We start from the raw sequence: 22,253 nt of genomic DNA on the forward strand, positions 1-22,253 counted from the left end.
TTCAAAGCCTTGTGTACCAGATCAAAGGGCTGCACAAACTGGAAGAGCTTGTAGGCAACTGATTTGTGGGGTACCAGCTTGGAAGAAAGGTAAAAACTTACAGTCTGAAAATTTTTGCAGTCTGTTTAAGGAGTTTTGATTTAGGGTTTTGTTCTAAATATGTGGTATTTAATTGAAGGAAGCTATCTGTCCATAGGGAGCAGACTGAAGGGTTAGCTAAGATAGATCTGTTCAGAAAATGATTCTTGGTACCATGACCCAGATTTAGCAAAGAGTTGTGTGAGTCTGTGTTAAACCAAGCAATACCTAACAGAAACTCAGGAGGGGTGTGCTCAAGGAAATAAGGAAAGGTCATGGGTCCAATTTGCACAGTAACTGTGAACTCAAGCACTGAGCAGAGGTGAAAATGTGAATCTTTTGTACTTAATTCTGTTCTGGCATGTGACAGTATTGCATGCTTTTATTTTGTCACAGAAGAAGGAAATTAAGCATGCAAATCCCTATTATGCAATGAAATAGAGGGTTTTGTATTGGTTGAGCCTTTTGTTGTTTGTATTTCCTTTTTATCAAAAAGTCTATTCTGAACTAAAAATAAGGATAGTATTTTTGAACAAGAAAGAAAATTTCACATTGACAGTACATATTCTGTGACTGAAGATTCTCCATATAGAATTGAAACTTGATATTTTATGGGAAAGAAACTGCATCTTTCTAATAGATAGCTCAGAGTGTAGTTATAGATCATATACAAAATTATTAGTTGAGATTTTTCAGACTTGATCTTTAGGTAATCCCTGCCTTCAAACTCCACGATTTTTTTAAAGCTGTATAATATAGATATGTAGATTTACTTAAAAATTAATTACAAACTCATGCAGTAAAGATGATGCCTAAAAGAATAGGTAGTTGGCAGATGTATGTAATAGGCTTTCTCTCTAAAACTCCTTTGATTCACCAGGGGCATGGTAAATGACAAGAACTGATTTTGTTGATGTGGAATCATAGCTGACTAGAAGGTTGTGATATTAAAAAAAAAAAAAAAAAAAAGAAGACTAATCAGTTAAAGTTTCAGCAATTTAGCACATTAGTTAATACATAATTCCTGGCAAAAAAAAAAAAAAAGCGCTGTTGGCTGAAAAATGTGTCTTAGGCATGGCAGCTAGCTCACATTTCTGGTAAGGAAAGATTATTTGGGTCATTTATAGTCTTGTAATAACAAACTTCAGTGTTTGTTCTGGAAAACTCTGAGCACAAGTAAATCTACTGTAAGCAGTTTATGAATAATCTTGTTTCACTGAGTTCTATGTTAAATTTATTTAGCAGCAATCATTGCTCAGATTATTAACAATGACTCTTCATCAGTGAGGATTTTCAGTGTTTAGCTTTTGAAGGTAGACAGAAATCTTCACACAAATCAGCCTCCCCTCAACTGGAATGGGATGGTTCTTCCCTTTTATTTCCCAGGTAATGACAGTTTCACACTTTCATGTGTCTTTCACAAGACCAAAATCAGAGAACAGTGAATCAGCAACACTCAAAAATGTAAGATTATTTACTGCAAATACAGTAGGATGTAAAATCTTTGTTGTCATAAACTACAATATTCGATTATGATATATGACAAACAGACCTGAGTAAAAATATGGACCAAAAATTTAGATAGAAACATACTGGATATATTTAGGGTATGCTGGCTGTTGGCCACAGATTAACTCAAGTAATCAGTTTCAATCTTAGAGAAGTTACTTCTAATTATAAGTGTAACTGAGAGAAGAATCTGGCTTAATGATTGCTGGGTTTAAGGCCTCATTGGTGACTGAAAATGTTGAAGTTAAATTTGGGAATTCCTAAATAATTTGGCAGTTTTCTCCTCTCTTCCCCAACTGTAGGCCAGTACAGAATGTGTAAAGGATAAGGTCATGCTACCCAAGTATTGTGAATTTTTCCACTATCATGCTGAAGGTAGAGGCTAAAAACCTTAAACAATGTGAAACACAGAGCATGTACAGATCACACAAAGATATTTTGCTCAATGTACTGACTGCACTTTAAAAACTACCTCAATTGAAGATACAAGAGCATTAAAATTCTCAGAAAATCAATGCCCAAAATATTTTAAGGCCCTACAGTATTATCCACTTCTCTGGCTTTCATTGGAGGCATCTCTTGGGTGAGGATGACCTTGATGGGCTGCTGAGTGGGCAAGGGTATTCCCTAATGGTCCCCTGAAAGAACAAACACTGAAGAGAAATGCACAGCAGGTTTGTAAGGGACCAGCAACATGGTTTATGATGAAAGAACAAGAACTAGGTTTCCAGTAAGCACCAAAATATACCAGCTATTCCCTGGGGAAGCAGACATTCAGCTATGTTTTCAGTCATGAAGCTTGCATGAGTGCATGGATTAATATCTCCATATGTTCTTCCTCATCCACATCAGCATGAACTCCAGGAGATTTTCCAAGAAATCTGGAAACTGTATAGGGCCAATGTAAACCAAGTACTTTAGGTGCCAAGAAACTGCAATCTTGTCCAGATCCATACCACACCCTACATATGGGTTGTGTCTAAATAATACAGTGTAGGCCTAAATATACTTCTTAAGGAGTTGCATATGTCCTTTGGAACAGAAAATTCCATCATCTATTCTTCTATTCCTACCATGCTGATCAATAGATGTTGATGGTATGAAGAGAGAAACAGAATTAATTCAAAGTTGAGCTCTCTATTATTTTACAAGCAAATCAAGAAAGTCATCACATCTTAGTTAGCAACACAGAAAAAATTCCTGTTCACATACTTCCTCTCTAAACTGTATTCATAATTCATTTTAATTAAAACCACCAGCAATACCTTAATGGTTCAGCATCAAAACTTTTATGTTCCAGAATTGCCCCATATGGCTTATTCTACATTGTATAGCATCATGCCAATTCTGATGCTACCAAGGCTCCAGTAGTTTAGTGTAGAAGAGGAGAGGTATATATGGTATTCTCATTCTAATCAATATCAGTTACCTATTTTTGAAGGAAATATTCGGGCTGCCTCAATTATGGTGCTGTGATTGGCAGCACAGGATGGCCTCAAAGCATGAAAACTGGATTCCTTACAGAGCAAATGAATTCAGAAGAGAAATTCCTGAGAGATGATAATGTGCTCCAATCATCATAATGAGGTCCTGAGACAAGACAAGAGTGATTTGGGAATACAGCCCTTGAAATGCTTGTGGTGTAGACCCTGAACCACCAACACTAACTGCACTCTGTTGATTTGCTCTCTAATGTAGGCATAGTCACATTGTACAAAATAATCTCCATTATTCAAGTGCTATCTGAATTGTGTGGAATATGTGAAGCAGGACTTGATGTCCTGTTCGTGTGGTTGAGCAGAGGAGGGAACTGGACACCTCTCTTCAAGTGTCTTTGTTCCTGTGAAGTCTAGAGATCTTCCCAATCTCATCCAGAACAGAATTCTCCACAAACTGATAGCAAGACACCCTCTGGAGAAAACCAGTTCACAAAGGATATCTATTCAACTAAAGCTGAAGTATTTTATTCACCTTGCAAAATCAAAAGCTGAATGAAGACAGGATTTATGAAAGGACAAAGAGTATAATTCAGTAAAAGCTAGAAAGCCAGAAAGCAAAAGGCCAGGCCAATGTGTCAGAAGAATGTGCCCCAGGAATATTCTTTTTGGAAAATACAAGCTAATTAATGTTAACCTAAGTTTATGTTGAAGTTTTTCATTAGTTTATAAATAACATTAAAAATGAGATCAGCATAATGAATCCAAATTTCCCATTACTCTACATAGGCTGGTACATAATTCTTCAAACATAATTTTATTTAGTCACAGAGTTTCACAGCACTCTAGCAATGCCATCATTTCATATGTGGCAATTCTTTACTACACTTCTTCAATAGCACTAGACATATTCTTTTTCTGCTTCATCAGAAAAACTAGCAGCTGCTTGTTGTCCAGTTTAAGAGAATGAAATGGCCAATGTGGCAGCATGGAGTGTCAATTGTCTGTTTATTAGGTGCAAAGAATCCCAACATATTTCCAGAATCTGACCATTTATATCACATTCTCAAGTTCTTTTGTCTATTGCTATTTTTATCTCTCAAATATTTCCACATGTGTTCCACATCAAATGTGAATATCCCTTTTGAAACTGAACATATATACTATTAGTAAAAGCAAGACTTAAATTGTTTATAGACCGAGATCCCTGGCTGATGTAGACCAACATAACTATAGTTGTTTCAGTATAAAGCTTTGTTAGTCAAGGCTGTTTATGCTTGAATAGAAAGCATTTTCTTTAAGTTCTACATCTTTTCTAGTAATTTAACTAGGCTGATTTGAAATAAATAAAAAATACCAATCCAATTGCTATAAATGTGTCATTCATAAAATAAAAGAGCACGAATGTATTTTCATGTTTTCCGAAAATGTGTTATTTAATTGAAAAAATGCCTTTGTAATTGCTTAATTAAATTGGATGATTTTATGAAAAATACTTTTAAGTGTTCAAATAATTTTTAATTTTTAAAATCTATTTTGACCTTCATTTTATACAGGAGAAATCAATTGTGGAAAGTGAGCACAAAAAAAATAGTTTAAAGTTTTATTTCTGTTTCTGTGTTTGAAACAGAAATTGACATTTCTGAAACTAATTTTTATTTAATTTAGTCAACAAACAGTGGAATTATATAAAAAAATAGAAATTTACAGAAAGCCTTGCCTCATAAAACTCCTGGGGCTTGTACTGTTCTGACTTATGCCCCATGAAACCTCATTTAAGTCAAGAGCCCAGGGACTTTTAAAAAATATTTGCTTATCCTGATGGACATCCAAAGTGTAGCAGCAATGTCATTTATAATCTGAGTTGCATTAGGAAGAATCTAAATGTTTTACATTGCATATCACACTTGCATCCTATTAATAGGCACTATTGGCTCAGATGTATTTTTAGATTAAGCCTCTTTGGCACTGAGTTTGTCAGAGTAAACAGCTCATTGCATCTGAAATTAATTCCTAATATAATGTGAACAAGGATAAGAAAAGCTGAGGCAGATTAGGGAGGATAAAATTCTCTGCTGCCTTGTGAATACTTAGGCTCAAATTTTGTTTAATTATGTGCACATACATGCACTCAATAAGATTGTTTTAAGTCAACAAATTAATAAGTAGATATTATTTGATGTTATATCCAATGTAATGTACTCTGGAGGCTTCTGTACTTCTATATTTATTTGCTTTCTTGTATTCTTCAGAACTAATATAGCCAGGTGAAAGTATGATGTAAAATTTAAAAGTGTCGATACAATTTCATGAAATAAATCACACCTAAAAGGTGCCTAAACCAGAAGAGGTACTTCATTGCTTCTCAAACTATAAAAGATAAAAAGTCAAATACTTGATCACATTCTAAATGGAATAGAGCAATTATATCATGTGACATCCATTGTCTTAAGAAGAGAGACCAAGACAATCCAACAGTTAAATAACATGGATTTGGTAGAAAATGTGATCTTTAAGGTTTCATGTTTTTTCTTCTGTCTAAAACTGTGGAGAGAACCATACTGTTTTGCAACTCAAATTTACATAAGATCTTTATATCCATCAAGGAATGGAGTATTTTTTGTTTTCAAAAGAAAAGAAGTCAAACTTGATGGCCTACATAAACTTTAGTGAGCTGTATACTTACAAGGGGAAGGATAGGACTGTTATTGATTGTCATAATAACAATAATCACAACATAGATGATAATTGTAATGATAATTGTCCTGGTTTTAGCATAGTGCAAATGTAAACAAAATTGGAGACAGGCACAGTGAGTACTATTACTATGACTTCTTTGCACATTTCCCTGAATGCTGCAAATCTGTCATGCATCCTGCCAGAAGTTTTATACCTGTCCTTTCTGTGTCTTTGTTGTGGGCAGTGCTTTCTGATCCAGAAAAGAGAGATGGAGAGGGCATTATTCAGGAGCATATGAGTCAATGGAAAGGAAAACTATTTTGGAACAGAAAGCAGATTACATGTCAAACAGAAATGTTCCAATCTGCAAATAAATGCAGAAGGAAATCCAACAGGTGTTATGACTCCAAATCTTTTGATGTTTCTCATCTGCATAAAGGATACAGACAAGGAAACCAGCTGCAAATATGTTAGGTTTACAGAAATACAATACAAGAGGGAGCACTAAAAACCAGGCAGTTATCGAGGGTACAGAGAGGGATTTGGGATTGTCTTTGTAGAGTAATTGCACAACACATGTTGAATCAACATATGGTTCTAGCAGAGGATGAAATAAATAAATCCTTTTAAAAACAGGCTTAAGAAAAGAGAAGAAATATAACTTAATATATCAGAAATTTTTACAGGGGGAGGGGGCAGGTGACATAAAGAAACGAAAATAAAATTGAAATTACTAAGTCCAGACGTAGGTTACAGGCCTGTGGAAATTATAAGAGTACTTAGAGAGACTTTTTTCACATTCATTTATATAATTATAAGGTGAACAGGAAAGTAGAAGAATTCATTAATTTATAAAAGAGAATAATGGAACCTTTTGTAGAAATTCTCTAAGTTTGAGTTGTTGACTAGGTCATTGAATTTATTATTCTTCACAGTATGCAAAAGATTAAAAAAAGAAATAGTATTTTTTTATTAAACCTTAGATACTGTTAAGAATTATTTCATTGCCAGTAACTTCAGTGAGATATTTTGGTTAAAAAATATTTCAAATTGTCAATATACTTTTTTGAATTCCATCAAAAATTAATAATGGAATTGCTTGTACAAGAATTTTCACTTCTATTTCATATGTGTTTATGACATACTTTTTTGTCATAATTTTTTCATGTTATATTTATTACTTTTCTGTCTGCATGAGAATATGATATCAGCAATTTTTAAAAAGTTGAACAGTGAAATAATATGACAGCAAAGTGTTTGTCCCACTCTCTTTACAGCTTACTCTCAGAAAAAGGGTCCATGTCCATTGACATAGTTTGTAAATTCAGTTATTCCTTTAACAAAATTGTCTAGTCTGGGCTTTGCTAGGGTTGAGCTCATGTTCAAACTTGATTACAGTGCTCTATAGAGAAGGTAAGAGCTAAAACAGAAAAAACAATAATAAGAAAGCACTTTAATTGTTTTTGCAAATTGAAAAATTTTATTATAATGACACTTACTTGTAAGAAATGGATTTGATTAATGACACATTAAAGATCATAGAGTCATAAAACTGCCCATGTTGCAAGGGGCTTTAAATATCAACTAGTTCCAACCTCTTTGCCATGGAGAGGGACATCATTCACTAGACCAGGCTGCTCAGAGTTCCATCCAACTTGACTTTAAAGATAAATTGAACTGAATCTTAAACGTTCTTGTTCCAAACCAGCTGAGTATTAAACTACAACAAGACCCTCCTCTCCCCCCAAACCCTCTGGTGAGAGAGGGACAAAGGCAAAGCCCATTGGTTGAGATAATTCCCAGAAAACACTCAGCCATGGGATAAGCAAAGAACAGTAAGAGCAACAATATTAACTAAAAAGTACAAAATAAAAGAGAGGATGATTTATACACAAAAATGTGCTCATCCCCATGAACCCATCTCCACCTGGCCATCGAGGCAAAGACAAAATGATGGACATTCAGCAGAATGGTCACAGTGCCACACAGCCTCCCGCTCAAAGGAAGAAACGGTGGATGCCACCACAGCTGGCATTCCCCTTCTGCAAGGCTGAGACAACTAAAAAAGAAGGATAAACACCCAAGAGCTGGACTGTGTGCTCCCTGCTGCCCAGCCCTGCTGGGCTTGGCTGGGATCACTGCTTGGACTCGTGTTCTCCCCAGGGATGGGAAGGGACAGGCATCAGGGAAGAGCGGCAGATTCCACAGCACTGCCCGCTGGCAGCTTCCCTCCCCTTGGAAACTGTGAGAAAATTAGGATGATAACCTAAAGGAAATCCAGCTTGGAACTTGTTTATGTAGGTCATCTGGTCCAAACCCACTTTTCCCACTCAAAGCAATACCAGCTCCAGAGTTAGATCTGCTCACTCAGGGTTCTATCCAAAGGGAGTTTGAGTTATGTTATTTCCACAAGGATATAAATTTTCACAGATGCTTTGGGCAACCTGTTCCCATTTTTGAGCAGCTTCATTGTGAAATTTTCCTAGTATCTAGCCAGGATTTCTCTTACTGCATCTTGTGCCTATTTCCTTACTTTTCCTTTTTTTTTTTTTTGTCCCCTGAAGTAAAAACATCCATGAATTATTTTTTCTGCTAATCCCCCCCAACAACTACAAACACGAAACAACTAAACAGAGACCTCAAAGACCCCAAGCCAAAAGCTTTCTTTCAACATATATTTTTAAATAAAACCACTATATCTAGGTAATAATATTTTTCTTCACTGAAGATTTCCTACCAAACTGTGGCATAATATATATGGAGCATGTCTTAGCCACAAAAAAAGCAGGCATATGCCACAAACTGGAAAATCTTCAGTAGTCTTTGAACTGTTGTCAAAGAAAATAGAACATTACAAGTTCAAAACTAACAGCAGTAAATTCATGTCTATGTTCAAGAAGATATTTTAAGGGAAAAAATTAAGATACCAAAACTTCAGCAATCTTAAATGAAGGGAATAAAGTCTTAGTAGTGAGAGAGAATCTTGGACATCTTCACACTGATGCATGGAATTCAGTCAAGATACTGTTTGTAGGGAGATATATTGCAGAAAACATGAAGAGAACCAGTCCTAAATAGTTTTACTAAAAAAATAAAATAAATTTTGCCAAAAATATTCTAGCAACAAATCACTGATCATCCCAATCATTCAGGAGTATAAATTAGGTAATTGACATTTTCTGTGACAGAAAAGTTTAGCTTTCCTATGAAGAGAAAAGAAAAAAGAAATAAAATGTAGGGTTTATAGGGAATCCCACAGAAATATTCATTATCAAAAACCTCGGATTTCTACTAGGAAACAGTACAAATCTCCTGGGTGAACAATTTTTGACCAGTCTTGTCAGTGTCACTGTTATCTTAAATGCCTTTTGACTACATTCATCTCCAAGGGGGCAGGAAGCTAGGCTCAATTCTTGTTTAACAGTTAAATCTTTCCTAATGTCACTGTGTTTTACTGCTATTGCCCCTTAGTTATTCTCTTAGATCTTTGGACATATTATTTTAGCATGCAGAATGTGAAGTATTTTGGATCAGATATTATTTACAGTTAGAATGGTCAGGAACCCCAGATGTTCATTAACAAAAATGAACTTACTTAGTTGTCTTCTTTATTCGCTGTTATAACTGAGAAATGATTAAGCTAATCCAGATGTGTCTATGCCTTTAATTCCATCTGTGTCACAGACAGTATGGCTCTGGTCATCAATGAATTATTGCATATTAATCCCCAGAGTCTTTGATGTTACAGTTTGTCTGATATTCTGTTAAAATACACATTTGTTCTTAATCTTTTGAGTAAATCCTGAGAATTTAACTAAGTATTTCTTAACAGTCATTAATTGGGGGAGCTTTTTCCGCTGCCAGATATGTTTTTGCAGGAGTGTTAATTATAGGAAAATATTCCAAAAGATTTAGATGAAGAAGCTATGAATTTCAGTCCCAAAGTCTTTATGGCAAGAGAAATAAATACAATTCTTGTAACAGCTTGCAGACTTGAAATAGATCCTTCACACTGAGATGTATGGAGATATTGTTATCTTTACAACCTCTATTTCTAAAGACCCCCCAAAGCATCTCTGGCTATTTGTAAACTAGGGTTTATTTTGTTTACGTCCTTCTGTAAAAATATGTTTTATTAAAACAAAAATGTGTCAGTGATTGCTTTATTTCCCTTATTAGATGAATGTTTCACATCAGTAAAATCTGCTGTGTGCTCACTATATGTAAAATATGGTTAACTATAGTTGTTAAGGTTTTACTAGTATAAAACCTAATGAGAGTCAAACAAGCACAGTTAATTACTTGTTTTTATAATTTTTGGATCAGACAAATAAATAGACAAGGGCTTAGCAGAACTTTTTGTACATTGACATTATTCAGTATTCAGCAAAGATTAATCAAAATGCTTTCCAGCTAGTAGAGAGAGAAATTGCAAGAAGCGGGTAAATCTACAGGTAATTCCCACAGGTATGTTTGAAGCAGTGTGAGTAAGTGCCACTTCTTCCTGTGAGATGAATCCTCAGGTCACATTTTTTTCATGGGTGAATAAGCAAATTTACAAAGAAGGTAATATTGTGCAGCAGTATTTAAGGCTGTGTCTTTTGGAATAGTAAAGTTATGGATTTATAACAGCATAATCTTCTAAATGGTTATTAAGGAGTGATAGAACCTTGGTAGCTAAGTCTTATTTGGAAATTCTAGAGATTCTCAGTGCTCCCACTGCTCCTCATGCTCAGAAAAGTTTGAGACCTTCCACTTTTGTGATTTATGTAGGCTAACCACCAAGTTTGTCAAATATTAGCTATATTTGCATTTCTTCCCTGGGAGCCAAATCTCAATGAATTTACAAAGCTTTTATGTTCCAGTGCCTTGAGATCTATGTTGGAAGAATTTTTTAACTACTGACTTGGACTGATGAAAGAACATAGACCAAAAGAACAGAAGACTTGTATTCCATCTTGGAGAGACTGTGTCCAATAATATGTCTTCACAGAAAATAAATACATGGTTAGCCAGCACAAAGTAATATAGATCCAAGTAAACAGAACTATCATCTGGGAAAGACTGAGATTCAGTTAGTAGTTTCTCATAAAGAAAACGTGAATCAATATCAATGTTGCATATGCTGCTATCCATGCTAGTTAATTAAATATTCTCTTGAAATCAAATTATTTTTACAGTTCCACTCCTTAGCAGTAATGATAAACTGGTTATTTCTTTCTTCTTTGTAAATTCTGTGACATCTATAAAGGTATAATAGCCAAAATCTGGAACTGAGAATATAAAGAAACATGAAGTAGATGAAGAAATACACTTCATCAAATTCACAAATAAACAGATTTGAAAAATGTAAAAATAAGTATTAGAGAGCAGCAAATTAGATGTTTGTCAGCAAACTTGATACTTGCACTAGGAGTCTGTATGATAACCTATGAGCTGAAGTTGATTTGTTTTTCTAGTTTTATATTTAGTGTAAATCATCTACTGAGGCAGTGAAAGTGCATCTTTAACTTAGCCAAGGGTAATTCTAAAACTGTACATATGACCTCCAGATAACTTCAAATTTTCCTTAATGTTATCTTTGGTCCTTGGTCTCTGTCATGATAGATCAACTAGGAAATGCCCTGGTTAATGCACTTGAACTTTTCTCTAATGCTGACAGCTGAACTGCTACTTCCTAAAATTTATGGTGTTGACAAATCTTTTTAGCTTCTTATTCTCCTAGCACAAACATTTAAGCAAGTTGGATGAACCAATGCAGTTCTCTGGCTTATTGTTCCTCCTGTTCCTCCTGCTTGCACATGAATTCCTCTTTTTTGTGGAAGTTGCTACAGATTTTCCACATTTTGAAATTCTCATGTCAACCTCATTCTGGTCAGGATCCTAAAAAGCTGGAAAAGTTCCTTCACCTCAAGGCTCATGTCAGTGGCTTTGTCACCTGACTATGCAATATACTTATGCAAAAACCCAGAGTTAGGGTAATAGTGCTAGATTTAAATTTGAGACTATATCTTCCCTTGTCTTCTCTTATGTAGCCAGTGCTCAAAAGTTGTGTCCCATTCTGCTTTGGAATCACTTTCTTAATTGTCAAAGATGATGCCAAAATAACTTTATTGATGCTCTATATTTTCTCCTAGGTTTATATTGGTGACAATACTGTAAACAGCTTTTTGGGAGCTCTAGGAAGTGACCAAGTCTGGGTAGGTTTCTGACTGGTTTGAGGAAACACTCCCAGAGCTGATAGTAATTGTTCTTGACATGGTCATAAACCAGTGCTCTAGCAAAAAGTCTCACAGCACAGGGATATGTCAAATTCTTCACCCTCATTTTTCCACATCTTGACACTCTGACACTTCTTGTTTCTACTCTGAGCATATGAACATATGTGACAAGCACTAAGCCAAAGACCTTATGGACTCTAGGTGCTTAGAGGGGGAATTCCCTTTTCCTTTTTCCCCAAACTGGCTTGGTATCCTCTTTCCAGTTCTTATATTCCTGGTAATCAATTATGGGCATGTGGATCCAGCTGGTTATTCATCTTCACAATGATATGGCTTTGGTGGGATAATTCTCTTCAGATCTGTAGTTTGCACATAGAAAAGGAGCCTTCCTTCCTCTGGGTTTTGCTCCCTGCCTGGTGGCAGCCCACAGTATGTCCTGCACTAAAAGTGAGAGCAGGCTCAGGCTGCTGCAGGCAGAGGTTTTTGCAGCACAAATGATGCCATGGACAGGCTACATGATGGAAAAGCTCCTAAGTTTTGCCCTTTGCCTTCCTTTCACCTATCAAGAAAGGCACTTAAGAGCAGCAAGGAACTATGCAATAGAGCTGGTCTGAGTTTTGTCTTAATGCTTCTGGCAATGACAAAGTGGTATAAATAGAATAAGCCTGCCCAGAAATGGACTTGATTCGAACATTCAGAGGAGTTTTCTGCTCTTTTTTTTTTTTCTCTTAAATAAACTGTGCTATAACTTTGATTGTAAAAGACCTGTCTTTTTAGATTAATGATCTGGCCTCAGCCACACTTTTTTCCAGTAACAACTGTTCCAGCAGTAAATAAAACACTTGTAAGACAGGAACAAATCTCATTTTAGGCTGGGATGTTTATCTGAAATAACCTTGGTCTGCCAGAGCTATGATCTGTAGCATACTTAGGGCAACACAGTGTTTGATCTCTTGCCTGAGAAATCATTTCTTATAGCACCTTGTTTGCAGCCAAGGGTAAACTGCTTCCTGGCTTCTTGTGCTAAGAAAATTGTTCCACCTCACAAATAAATTGAGCATTACCTTCTTTTAAATACAGAGCTTTAGAATAATCAGAAAAGAACAAAATTACAGAGCACACCTATGATCTACCACTGTCCTTGCTCAAATCAGACTTTTAAGTCCTTTTTCTCAAAGATTATGACACTAAGGCTATTTTTATAGAACACTTCATTCTATGGCCAAGAAAATTTCTGAAATGTGTTTAAGTAAAATCATAAATGCTTATGAAAGCAAAATTATTATTCTGGTCACATGACAGTAAGCTTCTATTTCCCCCAATAGTGTTGAGCTTTTGCATTGCTGCACTATTTTCTATTCTAAAGCAGAGATAATCAGAAAGGAAATTGTGGTCCATGAAATAAAATCGTTTATATTTCAATAGTGTTGCAAGATGATGAAGGGGTTTTTTTTGCTATCTATTTTTCTTTTTTAACTCAGTCTTTATTTATCAAACACCTTTTCCAGTCAAAGAAAGATTTGATCAGGAAAAAAAAGACTGATGTCACAAGAACTCAATCTTAAACCCACTAAGTCATTGTCTGAGATTCTATGAACTTGAACAGTGCTAAGAGGATCAGACCAAAGCAAAAACCTCAAGTATCTCTTTATTTTGCTTGCTTTCCTTTTAGATAAAATAGAACAAAAAAAATAAAAATGGAAGAAAAAAACCCTTGTCTATCAATCTGACTATCCATCATTTTCTTCCAAATATCAAACAAACCATGCTCCAGTGCCTTACTACAGTAAGTGATGTATGTGCCTCACAAATAATATCAAGAAAGAGATTTTTCTCTGAGTTATATGCTTGATTCATCCCATATTTCAGAATAAGAAAAGAAGTTAAAAAAGAAAAATAATTAGATTTCCAGTGCCTACACATTTTGACAAATGTTGACTTCAGTGTGAAAGGCAACTGGCTTTTTTCTTTTTTTACTTCTCCCTTTTTACATTAGTTTTGTCATGAATCCAGAACTCTAACAGAGAGGAAGTAGAATGTAGTGAAGTAGAAAGAATGCATTTATTGCTTGTGGTTTTCTATTCTCCAGCTTGCTGAGAATATTGCCACAGTTCTAGCTTTTTATGAACTCTTTCCAGGCTGGTTGCTTTCAGAGCTGTTGCCATTTGCACTAGCAGTTTTGTACAAAAGCATCCATTAGCAAAAGGTATAAATACAGTAGGATGCTACACAAGATTTTATAGCAAGCAGGATATAATTCATTTTTCAAATACACCTTTAAAAATACTTAGTAAAAAGTTCAGCTGATAAGCTAATTTAGCAGAGATTTACAGGGACCTTCATATTAAGGTTTCTCCTCTAAATTTTGATATCTGTATTTAACTCTGAAATTGCTATCACGTGTTGCATTGAACTTGAAAGCATTGGAGAAGGGCAAAGTTAAAGTGCATCCTTTTTCTTTTTTCCCACAGAAGTTTCTAAGGCAAAAGAAGATCACTATGATTCATTCGCCTTTCATGTGTTAAACAAGAATTAAAGTTGATATTAGTTTTTTTGGTCTTTGAATCTAAGTGCATGAACACCCATTTAGATTTTTTTTGCATGTTTATTCATTCCCACATTTTTCTTTGCTCACCAGTAATTTCCAAAATATGTATTTTCTCAACCCCACAAGAAGATCCACCTTTCCCCAGAATAACAGTCCTCTCATGGCTGAAAGTAAAGTGTTGACCCTAACCCACACTCTTTTATAAAGGGTCCCTGAGCTACCATTCAGGTTTTGATATAGAAAAAATGCCAATGTTTCATTAAAAGCTAAAAAGCAGAAGTAATTAGATTCAGTCACTCTGGAGAACAACCATAAAGTGGTTAGTTTTCATTATCATCTTTAATAGTCATCACTATTGAGAAATAATTCCTTTAATTTGATTCAGCTCAGTTAATAAAGCTCCCAACATATGGAAAGATATTAATATTATTTTGTTCCATCTCACACAGAAAAAAATGTAAACTTCAGTTACCAAAAAAAGAGTTGGGCATTTTTTAAGTTCATTAATAATGGAGTGAAGAGAGCTCAAGAGTTTTAATAGTTAGTAGCTTTCACTGTGCTCAAGAAATAATATTTACATGTTACTATATTCAGCATACAGATAAGATCACAGATTTAGGTATGATGTTTGCTGGTTTGAACTTGCTCCTCTGACATTATTCTGAGCAGATACAGTGCCTGTGTTCTCTCTGTTACTCTGGGAAGAGATACTGCTCATGTGGCTGCAAGTGTGCCTGGAACAGAAGAGAAAAAGTGTGATGTGCTAGCATCCCAACACATATCCTCTGATCAAGTCCCAAATCCTATTAAAATGAAATCTTCAAGTAGGGTTTATCCATTTGCAGAATGAAGTTACTGTAGATTCATAGTAAAGGTAGTTTGTATTACAATATTACATCGTGGACACAGCATAAGATTAGAATAAGTTCATTTATGGACAGAGACATGATTATCTGCAAAAATTTCCAATTTAAAAAAAAATCCACTTTCTCCTCTCCCTCCCATTCTAACAACATTATATGATATCCACATGAGAACATAATGAAATAATTAAATCACAAAGTTGCCAGCAAGCCCTTCACTGTCACTATTCACCCAACCCAGGCTTTGTACATGAGTCACTTTCACACTGACACTTGCTTGTTTGCAATTTTTATCTCAGTCCAAAAGTTGCTTTCCTAATTTTCACATCCTTGGGCTGTAACATTGCAATTGGAATCCTAATTTTCCCTGCCTCTCTTATTTTCTTTATATATAATTTAAGTGCAGAGGTTTAATTGTCCTTGGTTGCACTTTGAAGATAGGTACCTATAGTTAGATGATAATTTGGTAGGCTGCTTCTCAGATATTTTCCAAAACCAGATAAACTTCAGCATCTTCTGACATCTGTGAAGACTGTTGGAGCTCAGCACCCATAAAATAAAAGCTTTGCATTTCAGTGCTGACCAGTAACAAGAGAAATATAAGCAATCCCATCCAAAGTTTTCCACTAGAGGTTTAAGAAATGGAAAAAGGAGTTATATTTACCACCAAAAGATAATAAAGTCAGCAAGTGCTGGCAAATTCAAAATGGTAAACTAATCCCAGATATTGCTTTCAAGTGTTAACAAATGACTCATTTAATGTGGAAAATGAAGTATTTTGAATTTTCTAATTCTATGCCAGGAAATAAAAAATTCATATTATGAAAAGATGACAAGAAGCCTCTATGAGAACCCTAGTCCAGGAAGGTCAGATTTTGAAGGGTGAACTAAGGATAGAAGGCTGTTTAATAAAGCTTAGCCCTGGGTGAAACAAGTTCTCTATTAAATCTGACAATAAAAAGCAACTTCTGCAGAGAGCAGAATGATGAAAGTCACACACCTTGCTTTTTGCTTTTTTATTGTTTGTTTTTTTCCTTTACATTCTGAAAATCATTTCATTAGAGAAGTAAAGTGAATGCAAGTTTTCCTGCTGCAAACTCTTTTGTTCCCCATTATGAACTCTAGCATATTATCTTCATCTTCTTAAAGAATGCTTATTTTCCTAACCCATTATAAAAAAGTAGGTTTTGTTCTTATTGTTTGTTTTGGTGCAGTGGCTTTTTAAAGGCTTTTTTTCTGGTTGAATGTACTACTTATTATACTGATATATACTGTCTGATGAAACATCCAGTGCCTTTCATACATTGTGAAGGTTAAGGCTAATGAAAGTCAAAGAAAACTATCACAAACTCTGCTGTAAACAATTAGATATTAAACTAGTCCATAAGCTTGTGTTTAGGCACCCCTTTAACTCTGGAATTAGCTAAAACACCCAGATTTCAGATTGACCACAGCCAGAGAAACAAAATTATTCTACTCAGAACTCACCCACAACAAATACAAGACTGAACCAAAGAATCACTTTGGATCACTGGGTAAAAATGAGCCAGGACACACACTCTCATTCAATGACATAAAAATGTTCCCAGTTCATTCTTTTTTATCAGTTGCCACCCTGACTGTGACTACAGCAAGCTCCTACTGTAGGGTCCAACTGCAGACTCTGACTGCTGGCTATTTCCTGCTGGAATGACTGCAAGCATTGGTCTGCAGATTGAACACAGCTTTCCCAGCTCAGCTATGACTGCAAGCTCCAACAGCAGGCTCTGGTTCCATGAGACCCAGATTGATCTCATAGCAGATCTTTTACTACAGCAACTGTCTTCCTTGTTTCATTCTTCTTTGTGTCTCTCTGGATCATTCCTTCTTTCTCAGGGATCCTCTTCTTTCTCAGGGATCCTCTACCTCCTAGATCCTCCTGACCAACCAACCCACCCCTTTTATCACACTTATCTTTATTAGTCACAGCTGAAACCCTTTAAAGGCAAGGCTATACATCTTCTTTGCTAATTAATACAACTGTGACTTATCAAGGGCAAGATCCTCTTCAATCTCTTCTTCTACACCTAAACCCAGAGCTCCAGGGAGTGTGCAGCTACAAAAGGCATGCCAAGGGGAACACAGGACTGCCACAACTGGCTCCCTTCACACCTTTCTGGTTGGCACCAGCCTCAGCCCAATGCTCCTCTCCACCTTTTTTAGGCTCCCCTCAGGTACTGGAGCACTGCTACTGGGTCACGAGGTCACAGAATCAAATGTTATCATAGACATAAATGAAGCAAGGATGTGTCCTTGATAATTCATTAATCATGCTTAGGTGAATCAAACTGGAGCTAATGGGTGGGCTTGAATCCATCCCTTTCTATACTAAACATTTCAAGTGCTTCTGATTAAACAAACTGATGGGTGTCATGGTTGGGTTTTTGTGCAGCTCTTGTAGCTCTAATCTTCCTTTGACAAAAAAGAATACTGAAACCATATATCTCCTTGTTTGCCTGGCCTGATGTAAAATACTAAGTGGCGCCATCTGATCCATTGCTTTACTTACAGCACTCAAATATTAAGATTTCTGTGCAGATCCTGCTTGTTTATACTCTGTGACTTAAATTTGTGTGGTCTGCAGGCTTTTACTGTCAGGATAGAAAGCAGTTATTTCCTATCTATTCAATAAAAGGAGATGTAACATCTCATGTAACCATTATGGTCACATATAGGAGGAGTAACTATATCATATTATTATAATGAAATAGAAGGAATAATTTATCAAAACATTCTTATGCCTTAAAATTTAATTTTACAGTAAATTGTATGAAACAGTTTTTTACATAGCACTTTGCTACAGAAATTTCCCTTATCAGTACAATAGAGGACATATTCAGATATACTTTATTTTGCATTATTATGCAGAAATTTTGAGCAACTCTTGTTCACAAAAATATTACTATTTTTACAAGAACTATATCCTTAATTAATATATAAAAATATTGTGGCACAATTTCCCAGTAGAATGTACATTGAGTGTTTCAATTTTTCCTTTGCTAAGTCTGGTGTTATAGCATATTGATTTCTTTGCTTTTAATTCATTTGAGAATAAATCTGAGGTTATTAATCTATTTCCAAGGGTCAACATCATTCTTACAGTCATCTGACAACACCACTGTGATATGTGGCTGCATTATCAATCTAACATGTTGGTAAAGCTCACTTGTAAATGCAGTTTATAGGACTGAAAACAGCAATGTGTCTGAACAGTATTGCATTTATTTTATCATCTAGGGAAGCAAATAATAATCTCTGATTTCTTATTTAATTTCCATTGTAAGGAAATATGCTTTTATACTTTATTATTTATTAAACTGCTATTATTTGTATAAATCCAAATTATAAAATCTCTGCTTTTCTGTGAGGGGTAATATGTAATCATAAAATAGTATAAACAGATATCAAATAATCATAAAATTCTTATAAAGCAGGACTTTTGCTTCTTGGATTTTATATTTCAGTAAGTGTAAATGGAAAACAGTCTTACACCTTGTTCCCAAATGGTTACCACAGTCTCTGGAGAATTGATTCTACAATTTTTTTTGGGTTTTTTTTGTCCAGTTTAGGTATTCTAAACTTGTATTAGATCTGCAATAGCAATGATAGCATCTGGAAGGCATTTTAGAAACAGAAACTCAGCCAGAACATCAGAGGAATGCAACATGTGGACAAAGTGTGCTAACTTCATTTGTGTGACTTAGATACTCTACAGCCTTAAAACTTCAAGGTATCCTTTGCTGTACACTGGTAGAATTCTGATGCAGAGTGTGTTCCTGCTGCATTCATTTCTTTGAATAATATTAACATAGCACTCAGTGTGTATTATAACTTGATTGCACTTTAAAGAAGGCTGATAACCTTGAAAGTAAAAAAATGTTATAAATTTTCATATTTACTTCTGGATAAAGACAAGCTGGTTATAGTATATCATTTAGAAAGCTAAGAAAGATTTTTTATTTATTTCAACCTTTTTTCCTTTTCACAGAAATCATACCTTGACTTTTCTGTTTGCTCAGAAAAAGATGTATTTTATCAATTTTCTTTTCTTCATTCAGAACAGATATTTGAAATTAAAAAAAAAGCAATGAGAGATACATTCAACACAATTTTGTTCTCATGTATTTGTAAATTGCCAGGACAAGCTTAGAAGTACTTTACTCAGGAGTGCACTTTAGCATTTTTCTCATTTTCCTTGTCACCTAAGCTTGTTCTAAGTACAGACTATGTTACATTTGCTGCAGGGCAGTACAAGGGGAGCAGCACAAGCCCTCCCCACCTATGTGCCCATATAAACCCTCTCGTGCCCCAGCCCAGGACCCTTTGTAGCCATTCATCAGTTAGATTACACACAGTCATTTGTACCAGTTGTGCTAAATTAGATAATTAATTTGAACTTCCAGATGTCACTGACTTATGTAGAAATTGCAAGTCACACACCTCAGACTTAACTAGGAAGGTTTCAGAAAGTTGTGATAAAAAAAGCAGACACAGGGATCTCTTGAAAAGCTGCTGCTATTATATGTGGAAAATAGTCAAGAACTGTCCTGTTGAGCACATGGGGGTTTTTCACTTCTCTACAGCTTTTAATCTTGGTTAATTTTTTTTATCTTTCATGTCCAAGTATTTAGGGAGGAAGAGAGGAATTGAAACAGGTGAATACTGAGTCTTTAACAGGCAAGCTTCAAACAACCCAGGTCTTCCTCCATAAATGGGATGACAGGTGGCAAAAGAAATATAATACTGAGAAATGTGAAGCCATTTCCATTAAAAGGAGGAATAATAAGCATAGGTGCCCAAAATGCTGAGTTAGAACAAGATTCTGAGTTTCTGTTGCACAATTAGATTAATTTACTCAGAAAATGTCCAAACTATACAAATAAAAAAATTAGAAACACATCCTGCCATATATCATCTGCTTTGTCTCTTTTTTTGTACTAACACAAAAAAATCAGTGAGCTTGATTACATAAAATGTAATAGATGTATGTCAGGCTTTATATTTTCATCCTTTCCAAATCAGTATTATATTTATAATTTAAATAAATAAAGCAAAATTCTTGAGGCTTAGGTTTCATTTCTCCAAAGGAGACTCAACAAAATATATTAATATTGATAAATTAACTAGCCAATACAGTCACAGCCTGCTTAGTAATTTCATTGCTGTGTCTTTTCTGTGGGGTCATGTACTGATAAAGAAATGTATGCATAACACATCTTTGCATTGGAAAATAGGCCATCTGTAATAAAAAATTCTAGCTGAACTGTTTGGAGTTTAATTCGTTTTAGGTTCTTGGTATCAGCATTCCTAGAGGGGCTGATTTCCAAACAATGGATGCTCAGCTTATCCCACTATCAAATTTATTTCAGGATTTTTCCTTACTGGAAACCAGAATGCACTGACAATTAGTCATAAAGTTTAAAACAAAAATTAACATATTCATCTTGACTTATTGTAAAAATCTAATATTTAAAAAGAAATTATAAGATGGATTCCCAGGATGAGCTTTTATATGACAGTTTTGTGCAGAAACCCACAGTTTTATTTATTTTGTTATACTTCCTTTAAGACAGAGGTTTATAATGGAAATACTGACATCTTTACTGCCTGGAATAATGACTTACAGTCATATAAATTCACTGAAGCTTTACTGAAATATCTCCTTTTTTCTATAGAATAATTTTTAAGGACACTGGAGACTGTGATATTGTCATTGCCACTTCTCCAAGGTTACTTTTGCCAAGTCCTTTCTTAAGTCCTGAATTCAAACTCTTTATTCCACTACATTTCAGGAGAGCTTTATTTCTCATAGCATCTCTGTTGAACCACTTAAAGTTATTAATATCATGTTGATATTTGTCCTAATGTGTTGCTTAATATGAATACTAAAACTCCTTAAATAAATTGATGGAAGTGAGGCATATTCAATCTCTGTTAGGCTTTTAGTAAATCCATGCAATATAAAGATCAGAAACTCTTCATGAGCTTTCTAACAATTTACTGCCCCAAATTATGAATACTGAGGAATAAATTTCTGCAAGTCAAATATAGTTATCCAATTTACATCATGAACTTAGATATACCCATGGGGTCCTCATTCAAGAGAGATCAAAATGAATAATATTTAACCAGTGCAGCTTCTACAGTAAAAGTCTGTAAAAGAATGAATCAATACAGCTAAGCACATGTAATTGCCTTACAGTTGCAATGCTTCCTAGAATTAATGAAGGAAATTAGTATTATTAGTCCTATTTGCAGAAGAAACAATATACTCCATAGGTATGTGGCAATGGGGGAATTTCCAGCACTACTGCAAAGGTCCATGGTGAATATTTGTAATAATATGAAAAATGGGGGACATTCCACTGGACTTCTGATTTTATGGAAAAAAAAAAAAAGAATTTAAAGTGCCTTTTACTAATAATTTAATCTTGTGCTATATAAAGCTTATAAAACAACAAAAAAAGTCTCAGCTATTCAGTTGCACTATTTTTTCTTCTATTTTTTTCTGAAACTATTTATTTTCATCTTCTTTGTTTCATGCTCTTAAGAACCTTGATAATTTACCTGTATGCTTTTCCTATTCCTTTAAGACATTTTCTAGAGATTAAACTTTATAAAGAAAACATTAGTCATAGGGTCCTTGGAAGAAAAACCCTTAAATTTAATTTATCAGTACATTCCTAATATTGCAAGTATATACTAACAATTTATTATTCTTAAAAAAATGTTTGGAGTTATCACAATCTTCTCTATACAAATAACAAGAGCTAGAATAACTTGTGGGAAAAGCATTTTATACTGTAGTTTTAAGGTGAGTTTACAGCTAAAGAAAGAAAATGATTTTATTGTTTTGCTCTTTTAACCATCTTTTATTAGA

Source organism: Oenanthe melanoleuca, chromosome 1A (genome assembly GCF_029582105.1).
Source record: "Oenanthe melanoleuca isolate GR-GAL-2019-014 chromosome 1A, OMel1.0, whole genome shotgun sequence".
NCBI classification, from domain to species: domain Eukaryota; kingdom Metazoa; phylum Chordata; class Aves; order Passeriformes; family Muscicapidae; genus Oenanthe; species Oenanthe melanoleuca.